Below are 20,208 nucleotides of genomic sequence, written 5' to 3'. Positions count from 1 at the left end.
ACATCGCTCGAGGACCTCGGTTAGGTTCTCAGGTGTTCCTGATGCGAGGTCTCGTTATGAGAACGTCGTCATGGTAGACAGCCACCCTTGATAAACCTCGCAAGGTATTCTCCATAACCCTCTGGAAAATCGGACAAGCCGAGGACTCCGAACAGCAACCGTGTATATTTGTACAATCCCCGATGAGTATTGATCGTCACGTATTTCCGAGAATTGGCTCGAGAACCAGCTGCAAGTACGCGTGGCTTGTATCCAGCATAGTGAACGTTTTTCCTCCGCTGAGCTGCGGGTAGAGATCCTCGATCCGAGAGACTGGGTAACGGTCAAGGCGGGATAACCGGTTTACAATTATTGTGTAGTCCCCACAGAACTGCACCGGCCCGCCCGGCTTCAACACGGGGACTACAGGTGCAGCCCAATTGGCGCAGTGGGCAGGGCGACTAATTCCCAGCTGCGCCAAACGGTCCAATTCCCAGTCTACTTTGGCGCGAAGTGTGCACGGCACAGGGCGGGCGTTTTCTTCCACATTTATTGCAGGTCGGCACGGTGGCGAAGTGGGTTAGCCCTGCTGCCTCACGGCGCTGAGGACCCGGGTTCGATCCCGGCCCCAGATCACTGTCCGTGTGGGGTTTGCACATTCTCCCCGTGTCTGCGTGGGTTTCGCCCCCCACAACCCAAAGATGTGCAGGTTAGGTGGATTGAAGATGCTAAATTGCCCCCTAATTGGAAAAAATGAATTGGGTACTCTAAATTTAAAAATAAAGACATTTATCGTGGCCAAGGCTCCTTTAATGGTCCCGAGACCTTCGGTGAAAACCGATGTGAACTTGGATAGCACTCCCCCCCGGTCCAGAGGGGGGTACATCTGGCACACGCATTGCCAATCCAAATGTAAGTGACCCAGCCAATCACGCCCCAATAGGCTGGGTCCATTGCCGAGGACTACCATCAATGGTAGGCACATGGACTGGTCTCCTAAGCCACGGGCAAGTGGGCAGTACCTCGATTTCTAAGGGCTTCCCGGTACATGCGCCAGTCGGGCCCCCGTGTCTTGAAGCTCCAACGTCTGAAGACCCATTTTGGATGTCCGTAAATGTGCGAAAGCTGACGACAGAGGCCGCCGCTCCGGTGTCCAGTCCCACCTGGGTGGGGTGTCCATTTAGCAGCACCGTCACCCGGATAGGTGCCGTTCTGGGGCCAGTCACACAGAGCAGCGGCAGGAGTGGCTCCTCCACTTCCAAGTCCTGCAGGGAATGCGTGCGGCCTCTCGGAGGGGGGTGGGAGGTCACTCCAGGTTGGATCACGGCGGTGGTTGTGGGGCCTGTGGTGACGTCCACTCTGGGACGGTCCCGGCACCTACGGTGTTCATCGGTCAGTGGTCTTGACGACACCCAATGTTCAGGACTGCTAGTCCTGGAGTTCCTGGAGTCCGCGGTCGGTGTTTTCCTGGGAGAGTGCTGTGTCGCCGGTCCGGTTGAGGGTCAGGGGTGTCTCCATTAGTAGGTTCCGCTGTGTCTCCTGGTCCTGAAGTCCTCAAACGAAGCGGTCCCGCAGTGATTCAGCCAGGGCAGCTCCAAACCCGCAGGGGCCAGCGAGTCTCTGTAAGGGCACCAAGTACCCCCCGGTGGACTCTGCCGGCGTCTTTGACGCGGTATAGAAGTGGTACAGTCCGACCATGATTGGGGGCTGTGGATTTAGGTGACGGCCCACCCGGTCGATTAGCGTGGTGAACACAGTCCATCCAGCCTGTCCGGGTAAGTCAGGTTTCTTATCAGTGCAGAGGCTGGTCCACCAACGGTGGTCAGTAAGGGTCTGTCGCTGGTCATTGATGATGGCCTCAGTGCAAAAAAAGATTTGAAGCCTTTCGGCGTACCCGGCACAATTGTCCGAGTTGGCGTCAAAAGGCTCGCGGCTTCCTATGTGTGCCCTGCACCTACGGGCTGGCAAGCGGCCTCCTGAGGTATTTGAAAAACACTCCGAGTTCTCAGCACTTTCCGCCTACGGTAGCTCCATCCCATCCTCGTCGCCAGTGTCGTATATGCAGGGTCACCTTCCCCACACTGCTTCCAGGTCGGGGTTTATATCCTGTGGGGACTTCCCCCAATTGGGAGGAAGCTCTGGCCACTGGTCGCCTGGGTAGGTCATACTCTGAGGTGTAGGAAGGGAATCGGTTGCAGGACAAATTCTGTCCCCGTAGAGGATCGTAACACCGGCGTGGGGCGGCTTCAGTGGGAAATCCTATTGGGCTGGGGGACAGGAGAATCCCGGCCTTTGTCTTTGCGATCTCTCGCTCTCAGCACCTCTGTTAGCCGCACTCTAATGCTCTGGGGCGCGATTGTACCACCACGTCCCGGCTCCGGGTGAATCGCCCAAATTAGGCCGGGCGCGAAACCTCACGCGAGTCACCTGACCTGCGGCGCCTGGTGGAATCTGGACCACACCCTCACTGGGGAGAAATTCCCCCAAAACATGAGCAGTCTGGCTCTCACCCAAAAGGCCGGCGGGAAACACCCCACCAAACCTGCCCATAATGTCACCTGGAAACGTTTTGCTTGAATCCCGCCCCTGGTCTCTCAGTGTCTCTCCATATTTTCCGCACTTATTCCAGCTCCCTTATTCATTTTAAGTGTTTTTGTGAATTATTGCGCTTGCCGGTACTGGGCATTAGAACGTATTCTCAAAATTTGCACTTAATTACATTCTTAAGTGTTCATAATTTGTGGGTCATGTGGGTTGGATGTAACCCCCGATACGAAACAAAGTGTTAGAGGATGCACATTCCGCCAAACTGTCGGATAATCCCAAATTTATTAAAGGAAGGTGGTTTTGGTCATCTCTCAGTCACGCCTCTGGGCTTTCTCGGAAGTTAACATCATCATGGATGGGAAGAGGAAATTGGAATACATTTTCCCAACCATGTTGCCAAAACTGACTAACTGTGCGCCCCCACCCCCGGGGCCGGCTCCCCCCGCGCCCCCCGAGGACTCCGCCGCCCTCAAAGCCAGGTCCCGACAGTATGGGCCTGGGTCTAATCCACGCCGGCGGGCGAAAATGGGAGGCCTCTCGGCCCTTCGGGGCCCGGAGAATCAGCGGGGGGGGGGGGGGGGGGGGGCGGAGGGGGGGGCCACTGCCAATGGCCCCCGACCGGCGCGGCGCGATCCCCGCCCCTGCCCAAAAACCGGTGCCAGAGAATTCGACAGCCGGCGTCGGAGCGGCGGGGCGGGAGGTCGGAGAATCCCGCCCAAGGTTTCTGAATAATCAGGCACGCCAGCTCAGTGGTGGAAATCTAGTCGGAAGGTTCAAGTCCCACACTAGAGTCTTGGGCACAATGTCAGGGCTGGCACACCAGTGCTGAGGGCCTGTTGCACTGTCTGAGGTGCTATCCTCCAAACAACACATTAAATTGAGGCTGTGTTGGCCCTCTCAGGAAGAGATAGAATGTCCTCAGGTACTATTCCAGATAAGGGTGGGGCCGGTATCTTTCCTTTCAACAAATGTCACAAAAGCAGATTGTGGTAAACCACTGTAGTATATAGAACATAGAACATACAGTGCAGAAGGAGGCCATTCGGCCCATCGGGTCTGCACCAAACCACTTAAACCCTCACTTAACCTATCTCCGTACCCCAATAACCCCTCCTCACCTTTTTCTTTGGTCACTAAGGGCAATTTATCACGGCCAATCCACCTAACCTGCACATCTTTGGACTGCGGGAGGAAACCGGAGCACCCGGAGGAAACCCGCGCAGACACGGGGAGAACGTGCAGACTCCGCACAGACAGTGACCCAGCGGGGAATCGAATCTGGGACCCTGGCGCTGTGAAGCCACAGTGCTAACCACTTGTGCTACCGTATATAATATGTGTATTGTGGTAAACTGACACTGTATTATATGTAATGTGGTAAACCACTGCCTGCTGGCTCCGCCTCCCCTCGGGCTCGGTATAAAGGTGGCTGATCTCCGCCTCTGCCCCAGTTCGGGATCAGAGGCCAGGAGGCTTTCTGTTTAGTTTATTAAAGCCTCAGTTACGTTCACTACTCATCTTGTGTTCATTGATGGCACATCAATTTAATAAGCTAAACTTTTAAGATGAATTTATCGCTCAAGCCGCATCGCCTCGAGCTGGACCCACAGGCAGCCGACGCCATTGCAACATTCGAGCACTGGCTAAGCTGCTTCAAAGCATACCTCGGATCCTCCACCAAAGACTTCACCGACCTCCAAAAGCAGCAGATCCTCAACGCATGGGTGAGCTCGCAAGTCTTTCTTCTCATCAGGGACGCCCCCTCGTATACGGAGGCGATAATGCTGCTGAAGGGACAATATGTAAAGTCTGTAAACGAGGTGTATGCTAGGCAGCTTCATGCCACGAGGCGACAACGCCCTGGGGAATCACAAGCAGAATTCCTGCGTGCCTTGCGGTACTCGGCTGGAACTGTGCGTGCCAGGCGGTATCGGCTACCCAACACGCGGAGCTGTTGATCAGGGACACCTTTGTCGCAAGCATGAAATCAAACTACATCCGCCAGCGATTGCTAGAAGGGGGTACACTCGGCCTCCCAGAGACAGTGCAGCTCTCAAGCTCGCTGGAGGTGGTCTTCCAGAACATGGAGGCCTACGCCTCCGACCGCGCGGCACCCTCGTGGACCTTGTGGGCGCCGCGATCACCCGACTCGAGTGTGGCGCAAGCCTGTGCCGCGCAGCAGCCCGCCAACGCCGGAAGCTCAAAGTGCAACTTTTGCGGCCAGGGTAAGGATCCCAGACAACGCTGCCCTGCACGGAACGCGACTTGCAACGGGTGTGGGAGGAAGGGCCACTTTGCGAAAGCCTGCCAGGCCCGATCTCTCCCTAAAACTCCTAGGCCCAGCAGGGCTGCCTGCTGCCTGTCGGGGCTGCCCCCAGCTGCCGCGCCACCTGCCATGTGCGACCCGTGGGCGCCGCCATCTTCAATTTCGCACGCCACACGCGACCCATGGGGGCCGCCATCTTGGGACCACTCCGCAGCCTCCCGGGAGCCCTGCTCACCCGGCCATATGCTGGCCACCGCCACCTCCGACCAGCCTAACCATCACCTTCCGAAGCGCGCCTCCAGCACGCTCGACCGGTCCTGGCCTCATCACCTCGCAAAATCTACGATGACCGTCCGGATCGACGGGCACGAGACGGCCTGCCTTTTCGACTCCGGGAGCACAGACAGCTTCATTCACCCAGATACGGTGAGGCGCTGCTCCCTCCCAATCTTACTCGCGTCCCAGAAAATCTCCCTGGCTTCCTTACTGTACAAGGCGTAGAGTACACTAACTTTAAGCTCTATGTCCTTCCCCATCTCTGCGCTGCCCTATTACTGGGGCTCGACTTCCAGTGCCACCTCCAAAGCCTTACTTTAAAGTTCAGTGGACTCCTGCCCCCCCCCCCCTCACCATCTGTAGCCTCGCGACCCTTAAGGTCGCCCCACCCCCGCACTTCGCTAACCTCACCCCGGACTGTAAGCCCGTCGCTACTAGGAGCAGACGAAACAGTGCCCGGGACAGGGCCTTTATCAGGTTGGAGGACCAGCGACTCCTACTAGAGGGGATCATTGAGGCTAGTACCAGCCCCTGGAGAGCCCAAGTAGTGGTCGTCAAGACTGGGGAGAAGCACCGGATGGTCATCGACAGTCAGACCATCAACCGGTACACGCAGCTCGGTGCATACCCCCTACCCCGCATATCTGACATGGTCAACCAGATTGCGCAGTATCGAGTCTTCTCCACAGTTGACTTGAAGTCCACGTATCACCAGCTCCCTATCCGCCCGGAGGACCGCCAGTACACTGCCTTCGAGTCAGATGGCCGCCTCTACCACTTCCTCAGGGTTCCCTTCGGCGTCACCAATGGGGTCTCGGTCTTCCATCGAGAAATGGACCGAATGGTTGACCAGTACGGGCTGCGGGCCACGTTCCCATATCTGGATAATGTCACCATCTGCGGCCATGACCAGCAGGACCATGACGCAAACTTCCGGCACTTCCTCCACACCGCTAAACTCCTGAACCTCACCTATGATCAGGAGAAATGTGTTTTCCGCACAACCCGCCTAGCCATCCTCGGCTACGTTGTGGAAAATGGAGTCCTAGGGCCCGACTCCGACCGCATGCGCCCCCTCCTGGAACTCCCCCTCCCCCACTGCCCCAAGGCCCTGAAGAGATGCCTGAGGTTCTTCTCCTACTATGCCCAGTGGGTCCCCAATTATGCGGACAAGGCCCGCAGGCCCACCGGCGACCATCACCACCACCCCTGCCCACACACCGCCCCCCCCCCCCCCTCCACCGACTCAACTACTGGGTGAAGAAGAGGACGACACGCTCCCGGACGCGCAGGTCTCGACACCGGTGCCCACACCACAGCCGGACTGAGGCGATCACGGCGGAAGGTCAAGGCCCCCGACAGACTTGACCTTTAAGTCCACTTCACCCCCGTGGTAAACCACTGTAGTATATTATATGTATTGTGGTAAACTGCCACTGTATTACATGTATTGTGATAAACCACTGCCTGCTGGCTCCGCCTCCCCTCGGGCTCGGTATAAAGGTGGCTGATCTCCGCCTCTGCCCCAGTTCGGGATCAGAGGCCAGGAGGCTTTCTGTTTAGTTTATTAAAGCCTCAGTTACGTTCACTACTCGTCTTGTGTTCATTGATAGCACATCACAGATGATCGCACATTGCTACCTGATGGTACTTGTATAGTGTCCCCACCTTCCTTCCATCATAAGGTCAGAATTTGTTGACGATTGCACAATGTTCAGTATCATTCTGAATCCTCAGATACTGAAGCAGTCCTTGTCCATATGCAGCAAGTCCCGGACAACACCCGGGTTTGAGCCAATAAAAGGCAAGTGACGTTGGCACCACACAGTTGATGGGCAATGACTATCTCCAACAAGAATCTCCCTTCTTGATATTCAATGGCAGTAATGCTATTCAATACCCCACTATCAACAGCCTGGAGGTTACCATTGACCAGAAACTGAATGGGACCAGCCATTTAAATCCTGCGGCTACAAGAGCGGGTCAGAGACTGGGAACTCGGAGTAACTCACCTCCTGATTCCCCAAACCTTGTCCACCATCGATCAGCCACAAGTTAAGAGAGTGCATACATTCCACTTGCCTGGATGGATGAGACGCCAGCAACACTCAAGAAGCTCAACACCATCTGGGACAAAATTACCCGCCCACCACCTTCAATGTTCACTCCCTCCCCCACCGACGCACAGTGGCAGCAGTGAGTAGCAAAGAATCATAGAATCCCTACAGTGCAGAAGGAGGCCATTGGGCCCATCGGGTCTACACCGACCCTCCGAAGGAACACTCTACCCAGGCCCAAACCCCAACCCTATCCCTGTAAGCCCACGTAGGGACGATTTAGCATAACCCATCCACCTAACCTGCACGTCTTTGGACAGTGGGAGGAAACCGGAGCACCCGGAGGAAACCCACGCGGACACGGGGAGGACGTGCAGACTCCGCACAGGCATATACAAGGTGCACTGCAGCACGGTAGCACAAGTGGACAGCACTGTGGCTTCACAGTGCCAGGGTCCCAGGTTCGATTCCCCGCTGGGCCACTGTCTGTGCGGAGTCTGTGGGTTCCCTCCCACAGTCCAAAGACGTGCAGGTTAGGTAGATTGGCCATGATGAATTGCCCTAAGTGACCACAAAGGAGGGGTTATTGGGTACAGGGATAGGGTGGAAGTGAGGGCTTGTTGGTCGGTGCAGACTCGATGGGCTGAATGGCCTCCTTCTGCACTGGATGTTCTATGTTCTAAAGGTAATTAGAGATGGGTAACAAAAACTGGCCTTCTCAGCAATGCCCGCCTTCCATGAAGGAATAAAACAAAACATTTTTCTTTCAACGCTGGCAGCTGACATTCCGATTCAGAGACGACAACTGCACATATGCAGGAAGTGCTCCCCCTGGTGTTGCAGCACAAGGCAACACCTCAAACCAGGTTGCTGCTCAAAAGTCTAGAGCAGGACCAGAACATGTGGATACGGGTGGCCAGGGGGTGCGACACGTAGAGGAACAGGTCATCTGCATAGAGTGAACCTCTGAGCTCTCCACCCCTCTTCAAATGCCCGTCCACCACACTGCCCGGTCTAAGAGCGGTGGCCAATGGCTCGACTGCCAGTGCGAACAGGAGTGGGGACCACGGGCACCCCTGTCTCATTCCCCTGTGCAGCCGAAAGTCCTCGGAGCTGGTGGCATTCGTCCGCAAGCTCACCATGGGAGCTCTGTACAGGAGCTTCACCCACATGGTGAACCCTGATTCAAACCCAAACTATTCAAGCACATCCATGAAGTACCTCCATTCTACTCGATCAAAGGCTTTCTCAGCATCCAGGGAGACAATCACTTCAGGTGTCTGCTCCCGGGGTTGAAAAATAGAACTTTACAGTGCAGTACAGGCCCTTCGGACATCGATGTTGCGCCGACCTGTGAAACCACTCTAAAGCCCATCTACACTATTCCCTTATCGTCCATACGTCTATCCAATGACCATTTGAATGTCCTTAGTGTTGGCGAGTCCACTACTGTTGCAGGCAGGGCATTCCACGCCCTTACTACTCTCTGAGTAAAGAACCTACCTCTGACATCTGTCTTATATCTATCTCCCTCCAATTTAAAGCTATGTCCCCTCGTGCTGGCCATCACCATCCGAGGAAAAAGGCTCTCACTGTCCACCCTATCTAATCATCTGATCATCTTGAATGCCTCTATTAAGTCACCTCTTAACCTTCTTCTCTCTAACGAAAACAGCCTCAAGTCCCTCAGCCTTTCCTCATAAGATCTTCTCTCCATACCAGGCAACATCCTGGTAAATCTCCTCTGCACCCTTTCCAATGCGTCCACATCCTTCCTATAATACGGCGACCAGAACTGCACGCAATACTCCAAATGCGGCCGCACCAGAGTTTTGTACAGCTGCAACGTGACCTCATGGCTCCGAAACTCAATCCCTCTACCAATAAAAGCTAACACACCGTACGCCTTCTTAACAACCCTATCAACTTGGGTGGAAACTTTCAGGGACCTATGTACATAGACACCAAGATCTCTCTGTTCATCCACACTGCCAAGAATCTTACCATTAGCCCAGCACTCTGTATTCCTGTTACTCCTTCCAAAATGAATCACCTCACACTTTTCTGCATTAAACTCTATTTGCCACTTCTCAGCCCAGCTCTGCAGCTTATCTATGTCCTTCTGTAACTTGTAACATCCTTCCGCACTGCCCACAACTCCACCAACTTTATTGTCATCTGCAAAATTACTCACCCATCCTTCTACGCCCTCCTCCAGGTCATTTATAAAAATAACAAACAGCAGTGGCCCCAAAACATATCCTTGTGGTACATCACTAGTAACTGAACTCCAGGCTGAACATTTCCCATCAACCACCACCCACTGTCTTCTTTCAGCTAGCCAATTTCTGATCCAAACCACAAAATCACCCTCAAACCCATGCCACCATATTTTAAATAGCCAACCGTGGGGAACCTATTCAAACGCTTTACTGAAATCCATATACACCACATCAACTGCTTTACCGTTGTCCACCTGTTTGGTCACCTTCTCAAAGAACTTAATAAGGTTTGTGAGGCACGACCTACCCTTCACAAAACCGTGTTGACTATCTCTAATCAAATTATTCCTTTCCAGATGATTATAAATCCTATCTCTTATAATCCTTTCCAAGGCTTTGCCCACAACAGAAGCAAGGCTCACTGGTCTATAGTTACCGGTGTTGTCTCTACTCCCCTTCTTGAACAAGGGGACAATATTTGCTATTCTCCAGTCTTCCGGCACTATTCCTGTAGACAATGACGACATAAAGATCAAAGCCAAAGGCTCTGCAATCTCCTCCCTACCTTCCCAGAGAATCCTAGGATAAATCCCATCTGGCCCAGGGGACTTATCTATTTTCACACTTTCCAGAATTGCTAACACCTCCTCCTTATGAACCTCAATCCCGTCTAGTCGAGTAGCCTTTATCTCAGTATCCTCCTCGACAACATTGTCTTTTTCCTGTGTGAATACTGATGAAGAATATTCATTTAATGCCTCTCCTATCTCCTCGGCCTCAAACCACAACTTCCCACTACTGTCCTTGAATGGCCCTACTCTTACCCTAGTCATTCTTTTATTCCTGTCATACCTATAGAAAGCTTTAGTGTTTTCCTTGATCCTACCTGCCAAAGACTTCTCATGTCCCCTCCTGGCTCTTCTTAGCTCTCTCTTTAGGTCCTTCTTGTCTAACTTGTAACTCTCAAGCGCCCTAACTGAACCTTCACGTCTCATTTTTACATAAGCCTCCTTCTTCCTCATGACAAGTGATTCAACTACCTCCCTCGACCACTTCCTCCCTGCCTGACAGGTACATACTTATCAAGGACACGCAGTAGCTGTTCCTTGAACAAGATCCACATTTCAATTATGCCCATCCCCTGCAGTTTACTTCTCAATCCTATGCATCCTAAGTCTTGCCTAATTGCATCATAATTGCCTTTCCCCCAGCTATAACTCTTCCCCTGCGGTATATACCTATCCCTTTCCATCGCTAAAGTAAACGTAATTGAATTGTGGTCACGATCACCAAAGTGCTCACCTACCTCCATATCTAACACCTGGCCTGGTTCATTACCCAGCACCATATCCAATGTGGCCTCGCCTCTTGTTGGCCTATCTACATACTGTGTCAGGGAACCCTCCTGCACACATTGGACAAAAACTGACCCATCTAAAGTACTCTAACTATAGCGTTTCCAGTCAATATTTGGAAAGTTAAAGTCCCCCATAATAACTACCCTGTTACTTTCGCTCCTATCCAGAATCATCTTTGCAATCCTTTCCTCTACATCTCTAGAACTTTTCGGAGGCCTATAGAAAACTCCCAACAGGGTGACCTCTCCTTTCCTGTTTCTAACCTCAGCCCATACTACCTCAGTAGATGAGTCCTCATCAAACGTCCTTCCTGCCACCGTAATACTGTCCTTGACTAACAATGCCATACCTCCCCCTCTTTTACCACCTTCCCTGAGCTTACTGAAACATCCAAACCCCGGAACCTGCAACAACCATTCCTGTCCCTGCTCTATCCATGTCTCCGAAATGGTCACAATATCGAAGTCCCAGGTACCAACCCATGCCGCAAGTCCACCCACCTTATTCCGGATGCTCCTGGCGTTGAAGTAGACACACTCCAAAGACCTTCCTGCCTGCCGGTACACTCCTGTAACCTTGAAACATTACTCATGACCTCACTACTCTCAACCTCCTGTACACTGGAGCTACAATTCAGGTTCCCATCCCCCATGCTGAACTAGTTTAAACCCTCCCGAAGAGCATTAGCAAATATCCCCCCCAGGATATTGGTACCCCTCTGGTTCAGGTGTAGACCATCCCGTTTGTAGAGGTCCCACCTGTCATGATATGCACTCATGCACATAATGAGATACAGACAGGCAGTGACAGACACCCAGTGCATCCAATCAACACACAGGACAGAACACATCCAATCACCAGGCAGAACACTAGAAGGTGGTCTCCCACTATAAAACACACGAGGCATTAACACTCTGCCTCTTTCCACTGGTGACAACTGTAGTGACAGTCAGGGTGTATATATCAGTTAGCACCTTCTACACGTGGCTCAGAGCTAGTCTGGTCCAGTTAGTTATAGTAAGCACGCTTAGATTAGTAGAGTGTCAAACCCACAGCGAACTGTGTGCACTGCTTAACAAGTTCAATAAAGCATATTGAACTAACGTCACAGTGTGGAGTCTACTTTCAAGTACAACTGCATCCAGTTGCAGTCCGTGTTACCCCAGTGTTATTAACACGACATGGTACCAGTAGTCTACTATCTCCAAGTGGTTTACCTCGAGTGATTCCGTGATGACCAGCGAGTGCCTTCCAGCGGCGTGGAGAAGATCCAGGCCCCTCCACAGCTACGGATCTTTGGCAATCTCGGCGCCAACTGGCGGGTCTTCAAGCAAAGGTTCCTTCTCTACATTGAGGCCTCAGACCTCGAGGATTCGCCCGATGCCAGAAAGATCGCGCTGCTCCTATCAACTGTGGGGGACCAAGCTATCCAGATTTTCAACTCGCTTGATTTTACCGACGGCCAGGACAAGACCAAATTCAAGACCGTTTTGGAGAAGTTCGACAGTCACTGTGAAGTCGAAACAAACGAGAGCTTTGAGCGCTATATCTTCCAGCAACACCTTCAGGGTAAGGATGAACCTTTCCAATCCTTTCTAACTCATCTCCATATATTAGCGCAGTCCTGCAATTATGGTGACACCGCTGTTTCCATCATCAGGGATCAGATCATGTTTGGGATGCACTCCGATTCCTTGCCGGAGTAACTCCTCAAAATTAAGCACATGACCCTGCCAGTCACACTCGAGACGTGTATAATGCATGAGCATGCAAGAAATCGGTACTCCTGTTTCAAATCGGCAGAATACGAAAAACTTGCCTCCCATGAGGCAGAGAGTGGTCAGGCCATCGCCCGGATGCAGCGCCTCAGTATCGATGAAAGCGGTCCCCACGCATGCGCAACACGAACAGGAGAACGAAGCGGCCGGAAACCAAACTGCGCAGGTGCTAACATCGGCTGACCGCACTGCGCATGTGCGACGACGCACGGAGCGTAACGACGTCAACGTCATGACGTGCCCGAACTGCGGCACCGCCCACTTAAAGCGGCAATGCCCTGCAAAAAGCAGGCGATGTTTAAATTGCGGGAAGCCTGGACATTATGCGGCCTTATGCAGGTCTGCACCACCAGTCAAGGGCCAGCGATCCCACTTCGAACGCAAGCGCGTTCGATGTGTACAGCAAGGTTTACTGGATTCTGATCCTGGTAGCACTACGGATCCAGAGGACGACTGCCTGGAGTCCCCCTATCGTGTGGGCATCATCACTACATGTGAGTATGCCTCCTCAAATTCAGCAAGGCGCCTATCTATCCTCAATGTGGATTCCGCGGACGAATGGCGCGCTTTCATACAAGTAAATCAATGCAGCATACTGTTCAAGCTGGACATTGGTGCTTCTGCCAATCTCATCTTGCAAGCTGATTTTGGCCGCATTATAAAGCAACCCAAAATTCTTCCGCCAGCCTGCCAGCTCCTCGATTATAATGGCAATGCCATAACTGCACTCGGATCGTGTCATCTATTCGTCTCCAACAAGACCATCAATGCCACACTGCGATTCGAAATCGTCAAGCCTGATAAGGCATCCCTGCTTGGTGCCCATGCATGCCAGCTACTCAACCTCGTACAGCGAGTCCATGCCTTGTCTTCTTCCAATATGGATCTTCAGGCTGACATTGATGACATCCGGATGTGTTTGATGGAATGGGCACTCTGTCATACTGCTACAAGATCCTGATGCCACACCTGTAATCCATGCACCATGCAGGGTGCCGGCTCCTCTGAAGCAACGTATAAAGGCACAGCTATAGGAGCTCCAAGACCAGGGCATCTTCTCCCAAGTGACGGAAGTGACTGACTGGCTCAGCTCGATGGTCTGTGTGAAGGAGCCCTCAGGAGAGTTGCGGATATGCATAGATCCCAAAGATCTTAACCAGAACATAATGCGGGAACACTACCCGATCCCGAAGCGGGAGGAACTGACCAGTGAGATGGCACACGCCAAATTCTTCACGAAGCTAGATGCATCGCGTGGTTTCTGGCAGATACAACTGGACGGGTCCAGCAGGAAGCTCTGCACGTTCAACACACCATTTGGCAAGGACTGTTATAACCATATGCCGTTCGGCATTGTCTCTGCCTCTGAAATCTTCCACAGGATCATGGAACAGATGATAGAGGGCATTGAGGGTGTGCGTGTCTACGTAGATGATGTAATCATATGTTCCACGACCCCCGAAGATCACATCTCTCATCTCAAACAAGTCTTTTGACGTGTCCATGCAAACGGCCTCAAGCTGAACAAGGCCAAGTGCTCCTTTGGCATGTTATCCATCAAGTTCTCTGGCGACCAGATATCCCAGCAGGGTGTGCGACCAGATTCGGACAAGGTCAAGGCCATTCATGCCATGAAGACCCTGGAAGACAAGAAGGCGGTACTACGCTTCCGCGGAATAGTGAGCTTCTTGGGAAAATTCATTCCAACGTGGCCTCACACACCACGGCTCACAGGCATCTGGTGAAGAAATCCTCTGCATTCCAGTGGCTACCCACACAGTAAGCAGAGTGGCTCGAGCTCAAAGCGAAGCTCACCACTGTTCCGGTAGTAGCGTTTTTTTACCCTGACAGGGAAACAAAAATCTCCACGGACGCAAGCCAGGACAGCATTGGTGCGGTGCTCCTCCAGAGGGATGACTCCTCGTCCTGGGCTCCAGTTGCTTATGCGTCAAGGGCCATGACTCCTACTGAACACAGGTATGCCCAATAGAAAAAGAGTGCCTGTATCTCCTAATCGACATTGTAAAGTTCCTTGACTGTGTCTACGGTCTACCAACATTCACAGTGGAGACTGACCACAGACCCTTGGTCCATATCATTCATAAGGACTTGAATGACATGACGCCCAGGCTTCAGTGCATTCTCCTTCGACTCCGAAGGTACGATTTTGAGTTAGTATACACACCAGGCAAGGGGCTGATAATTGCGGATGCCCTGTCCCGCTCCATCACCTTGCCCTGTGAACAGGTTGACCTCATCCGCCAGATTGAGGCACAGGTGCAGCTGTGTGCCAGCAACCTCCCGGCCTCAGATGAAAGAGTGATCAGCATTGGTGAAGAGACTGCCAAGGACCCTCTTCTGCAGCGTCTAGTGCACCACCTCGCAAATGGCTGGCAAAAAGGGCAATGCCCTCAGTTCTTTAATGTGAAGGCGACCTGACGGCGTCGAGGGGATCCTCCTCAAGCTCGATCGTATCGTTATTCCTCGCAGTCTGCAGAGCTTAGTGTTCAAACAAATCCACGAGGGTGTCGAAAAATGTAGGCGAAGGGCCCGGCAGGCTATCTATTGGCCTGGAAGCCTGGACATCTCCAACATGGTCCTCGATTGTGTGACCTGCCAGCATTTCCAGCCTGCTCAAACAAAAGAAACACTCCAGCAAAGTGAGATTGTGACCTCTCCGTGGTCCAAGGTGGGAATTGACCTTTTTCACACCAATGGGCGTGACTATGTGCTCATCATAGATTACTTCTCAAATTACCCGGAAGTTGTGAAGCTGTCAGACCTCACATCAAGGACAGTCATCAAGGCCTGCAAGGAGACATTTGCCAGGCATGGTATTCCACTCACTGTCAGGAGTGAGAATGGTCCCTGCTTCCACAGCCAAGAGTGGTCCAATTTGGCCAAGTCGTACCAATTCAACCACATTATCTCAAGCCTACACTACCCGCAGTCCAACGGGAAGATCGAGAAAGGGGTCCAGATAGTGAAGCAACTGCTCTGCAAGGCTGTGGACTCTGCTTCTGACTTCAACCATGCGCTGTTGGCGTACAGGGCAACCCCTCTGTCCACCGGTATGTCTCCGGCTCAACTCCTCATGAATAGAGACCTGCGAACGACTGTTCCGGCCATACACTTACCAGATCTGGATCACCTCCCAGGGCTGCAATAGGTGCAGCAACTCAGGAACCGGCAAAAGCTGACGTACGATGCTCATGCTACCGATTTGCCTGTGCTATCTCCGGAAGATGCTGTTCGGATCAAGCTACCTGATGGAGTCTGGTCAGCTCCAGCTGTTGTTGTTCGACAGGCTGCTCCCAGATCGTTTGTAGTTCGTATGGCTGATGGCGCCATTGTCAGGCGCAACAGAAGGGCACTGCGCAAAGTTGCCTGCCCACCACCAGATCTTACTTTTCCAGATGTTGTTATGCCTCCTCCGGACACCTCGCACCATGAGGCCACCAATCTGGCAGCAATCCCACCTGTCAAGGCGCCGTCGCCCCCACCTCCACCTCTCAGGCGGTCGACAAGAATCCGACGCGAGCCCCAAAGATTGGACTTATAGATATTTCTCTTGTAAATTTTGTTCTGTATCTGCATGCTAGACACCTCTCATGTATATATTCATCCACTCGCCATTTAATGTAAATAGTTCTACATGTAAATACAGTCGCATATGCTCCAAGCAACCAACATTTTTTTTTAAAAGAGGAGATGTCATGATATGCACTCATGCGCATAATGAGATACAGACAGGCAGTGACAGACACCCAGTGCAGCCAATCAACACACAGGACAGAACACAACCAATCACTAGGCAGAACACTAGAAGGTGGTCTCCCACTATAAAACACACGAGGCATCAACACTCTGCCTCTTTCCACTGGTAACAACTGTAGTGACAGTCAGGGTGTATATATCAGTTAGCGCCTTCTACATGTGGCTCAGAGCTAGTCTGGTCTAGTTAGTTATAGTCAGCATGCTTAGATTAATAGAGTGTCAACCCCACAGCGAACTGTGTGCTCTGCTCAACAAGTTCAATAAAGCATATTGAACTAACATCAAAGTTTGGAGTCTACTTTCCAGTACAACTGCATCCAGTTGCAGTCCGTGTTACCCCAGGGTGATTAACATGACACCACTTACCCAGAATGAGCCCCAATTATCCAGGTATCTGAATCCCTCCCTCCTGCACCATCCCTGTAGCCACGTGTTCAACTGTTCTCTCTCCCTACTCCTCGTTTCGCTAGCACGTGGCGCGGGTAACAACCCAGAGATAATAACTCTGTTTGTTCTAGCTCTAAGATTCCACCCTAGCTCCCTGAATACCTGCCTTACATCCCCATCCCTTTTCCTACCTATGTCGTTGGTGCCTATGTGGACCACGACTTGGGGTTGCTCCCCCTCCCCTTTAAGGATCCCGAAAACACGAACCGAGACATCACGGACCCTGGCACCTGGGAGGCAACACACCAACCACGAGTCTCTCTCGTTCCCACAGAATCTCCTGTCTGTCCCCCTAACTATGGAGTCCCCAATGACTAATGCTCTACTCCTCTCCCCCCTTCCCTTTTGATCAACAGGGATTCCATCTGGCAGATGGAATTCAATGTTGCCAAGTGTGAGGCTATCCATTTTGGGAGGAATAACAGCAGAATGGATTATTATTTAAACAGTAAGATGTTAAAACATACTGCTGTGCAGAGGGGCCTGGGTGTGCTGGTGCACGAGTCGCAAAAAGTTGGTGTGCAGGTGCAGCAGGTGATTAAGAAGGCTAATCGAGTTTTGTCTTTCATTGCTAGAGGGATGGAGTTTAAGACTAGTGAGGTTATGCTACAATTGTATAGGGTGTTGGTGAGGCCGCATCTGGAGTATTGTGTTCAGTTTTGGTCTCCTTACCTGAGAAAGGACATATTGGCACTGGAGGGAATGCAGACGAGATTCACTAGGTTGATCCCAGAGTTGAGGGGATTAGATTATGACCAGAGGTTGAGTAGACTGGGACTGTACTCATTGGAGTTTAGAAGGATGCGGGGAGATCTTATTGAGACATATAAAATTATGAAGGGAATAGATAGGATAGATGCGGGCAGGTTGTTTCCACTGGTCGGGGAAAGCAGAACTGGGGGCATAGCCTCAAAATAAGGGGAGGTAGATTTAGGACGGAGTGTAGGAGGAACTTCTTCACCCAAAGGGTTGTGAATCTCTGGAATTCCTTGCCCATTGAAGCAGTTGAGGCTCCTTCTTTAAACGTTTTTAAGAAAAATATAGATACCTTTCTAAAGAATAAAGGGATTCGGGGATATGGTGTACGGGCCGGAGAGTGGAGCTGAGTCCACAAAGATCAGCCATGATCTCATTAAATGGTGGAGCAGGCTCGAGGGGCCAGATGGCCTACTCCTGTTCCTAGTTCTTATGTTCTTATGTTCTTATAGACTCTGTGCCAGAGACCTGTACCCCATGGCTTACCCCTCGTAAGTCATCCCCCCACCAGTATCCAAAGCGGTATACTTATTACTAAGGGGAACGACCACAGGGTTCCCTGTACTGACTGCTTCCTCCCAGCCTCTCTCACCGCCACCCATCTACCTTGATTCTTCGGAGTAACTACATCCCTGAAGCTTCTATCTATGACCACCTCTGCCTCCCGAATGATCCGAAGTTCATCCAGCTCCAGTTCCCTAACGTGTTTTTTGAGGAGCTGGAGATGGGTGCACTTCTCACAGGTGAAATCAGCAGGGACACTGACAGCGTCCCTCACCTCAAACATTCTGCAGGAAGAACATTGCACTGCCTTCCCTGCCATCCCCTCCAGATAACTTGTGGATAAAACAAGAAAAAGAAAGAAAGAAAGAGCTTACCTGATATTCACTCAACCCCTTCGGTTAGAGGAGGTGGCTCCTCTCCCGCCTTTAAATCTCCGGCTCCTCTCCCGCTTTTAAATCTCCGGCTCCTCTCCCGCTTTTAAATCTCCGGCTCCTCTCCTGGGGTGGGGTCATTGTTACATTCAGCAGGCATCGGATGTTTGTTGCTAGCTGTCTGCCTGTGACAAACCCGGTCTGATCTTCCCCATCACTTCTGGTAGGCAGCTCTCCAGACGCCTCGCCGGTTCGTTCGCTAGGACTTTCACATCAGTATTTAAGAGAGATATGGGTCTGTTTGATCCCACTCTGTCCGGTCTTTGTCTTTTTTGGGGGATCAGTGAGATTGAGGCACTGGGCAGGGTCCCCTTCGACAGTGAGTCGTTGAATATTTCCCACAAGTGCTGTTGCAAATGTTTTGTAAATGTCTGCTGGGAATCCATCTGGTCCCGGTGCCTTCCCTGAAGGCATGGAATGAATGCATCCCACGATCTCACCCTGCGGGCTACCAGCTCTTGTCTCTTTTCCTCCCCCACCACTGGTATTTCCAGTCTGTCAAGGAGCAGCTTCATCTCTCAGCCCCCCCCTCCGGGGCTCGGAGGCGTACAGGCAAGTTTGCATCGACCTAGCTAACCTTGTTTGGAGCTGCCACCATCCTACCATCCCTGTCCCTAACTTGCATCATTTCTTTAGCGGCAGCCTGCTTTCCTAGTTGATGTGCCAGCATGCGGCTGGCTTTGTCTCCACGCACGTAGATGCCCCCCGCGCCCCCCCCCCCCCCCCCCCCCCCCCCCCCAGCCCCCCCCCCCCCCGTGACTGGTGGACTGCATTCCTCGTGGAGAGCAGATCTAATTCCATCTGCAGCTTTTTCCTCTCCACCAACCGCTCCACGGTTGGGGCCGTGCAGTACGGCCGATCTCCCTCCAATCTGGAGTCGATCAGCCGTTGCTTGGCTACCCTTTCTTTCCTGTCCCTAAGGGCCCTATAGGCTATTATTTCCCCCCTGATCACCGCCTTCAGTGCCTCCCAGAATGTGGAGGGTGAGATCTCCCCGTTCTGAATCATCGAATCATAGAATTTACAGTGCAGAAGGAGGCCATTCGGCCCATCGGGTCTGCACCGGCCCTACACATGGGCCCATGCCTCCACCCTACGCATGGGCCCACGCCTCCACTCCACACATGGGCCCACGCCTCCACCCCACACATGGGCCCACGCCTCCACCCTACACATGGGCCCACGCCTCCACCCCACACATGGGCCCACGCCTCCACCCTACACATGGGCCCACGCCTCCACCCCACACATGGGCCCACGCCTCCACCCCACACATGGGCCCACGCCTCCACTCCACACATGGGCCCACACCTCCACCCTACACATGGGCCCACGCCTCCACCCTACACATGGGCCCACGCCTCCACCCCACACATGGGCCCATGCCTCCACCCTATCCCCATAGCCCAGTAACCCCACCTAGCCTTTTGGGCAATTTAACATGGCCAATCCACCTAACCTGCACGTCTTTGGACTGTGGCAGGAAAGCGGAGCACCCGGAGTAAACCCACGCAGACACGGGGAGAACGTGCAGACTCCGCACAGACAGTCACACAAGGCCGGATTTGAACCCAGGTCCCTGGAACTGTGAGGCAGCAGTGCTAACCACTGCGCCGGCCTGGTTGCAGATTACGTAACCGCCGATGGCTTGGGATATTTTTGTGCCGAATTCCTTATCGGCGAGGAGCTGCCTCCATGGTGGGGGGTGGGGGGGGGGGGGGGGGGGGGTGGGGGTGGGGGGGGGGGGGGGGGGGGGTCGGAGATTACAATCGTGGAGTATTCCATCCTCACTGCCCCTGGAAGCATCATT

General features: G+C 52.7%; 1 protein-coding gene across 1 annotated transcript in view; it reads right to left on the bottom strand.

Moving 5' to 3' along the window:
• Window positions 1–18,790, bottom strand: part of LOC140403681 (carbohydrate sulfotransferase 3-like) — a 197,668-nt gene extending 178,878 nt beyond the window's left edge. The window contains exon 1 of the mRNA XM_072491848.1: window positions 18,342–18,790. The gene's annotated coding sequence lies outside the window, so the exon portion shown is untranslated. The remainder of the gene's footprint in view (window positions 1–18,341) is intronic.
• Window positions 18,791–20,208: the final 1,418 nt, after the last annotated feature.

This window comes from Scyliorhinus torazame, chromosome 28 (genome assembly GCF_047496885.1).
Source record: "Scyliorhinus torazame isolate Kashiwa2021f chromosome 28, sScyTor2.1, whole genome shotgun sequence".
Lineage (NCBI taxonomy): Eukaryota > Metazoa > Chordata > Chondrichthyes > Carcharhiniformes > Scyliorhinidae > Scyliorhinus > Scyliorhinus torazame.
The sequence above is the reverse complement of the archived record's forward strand: the minus strand, read 5'-3'. Positions and strand labels throughout refer to the sequence as shown.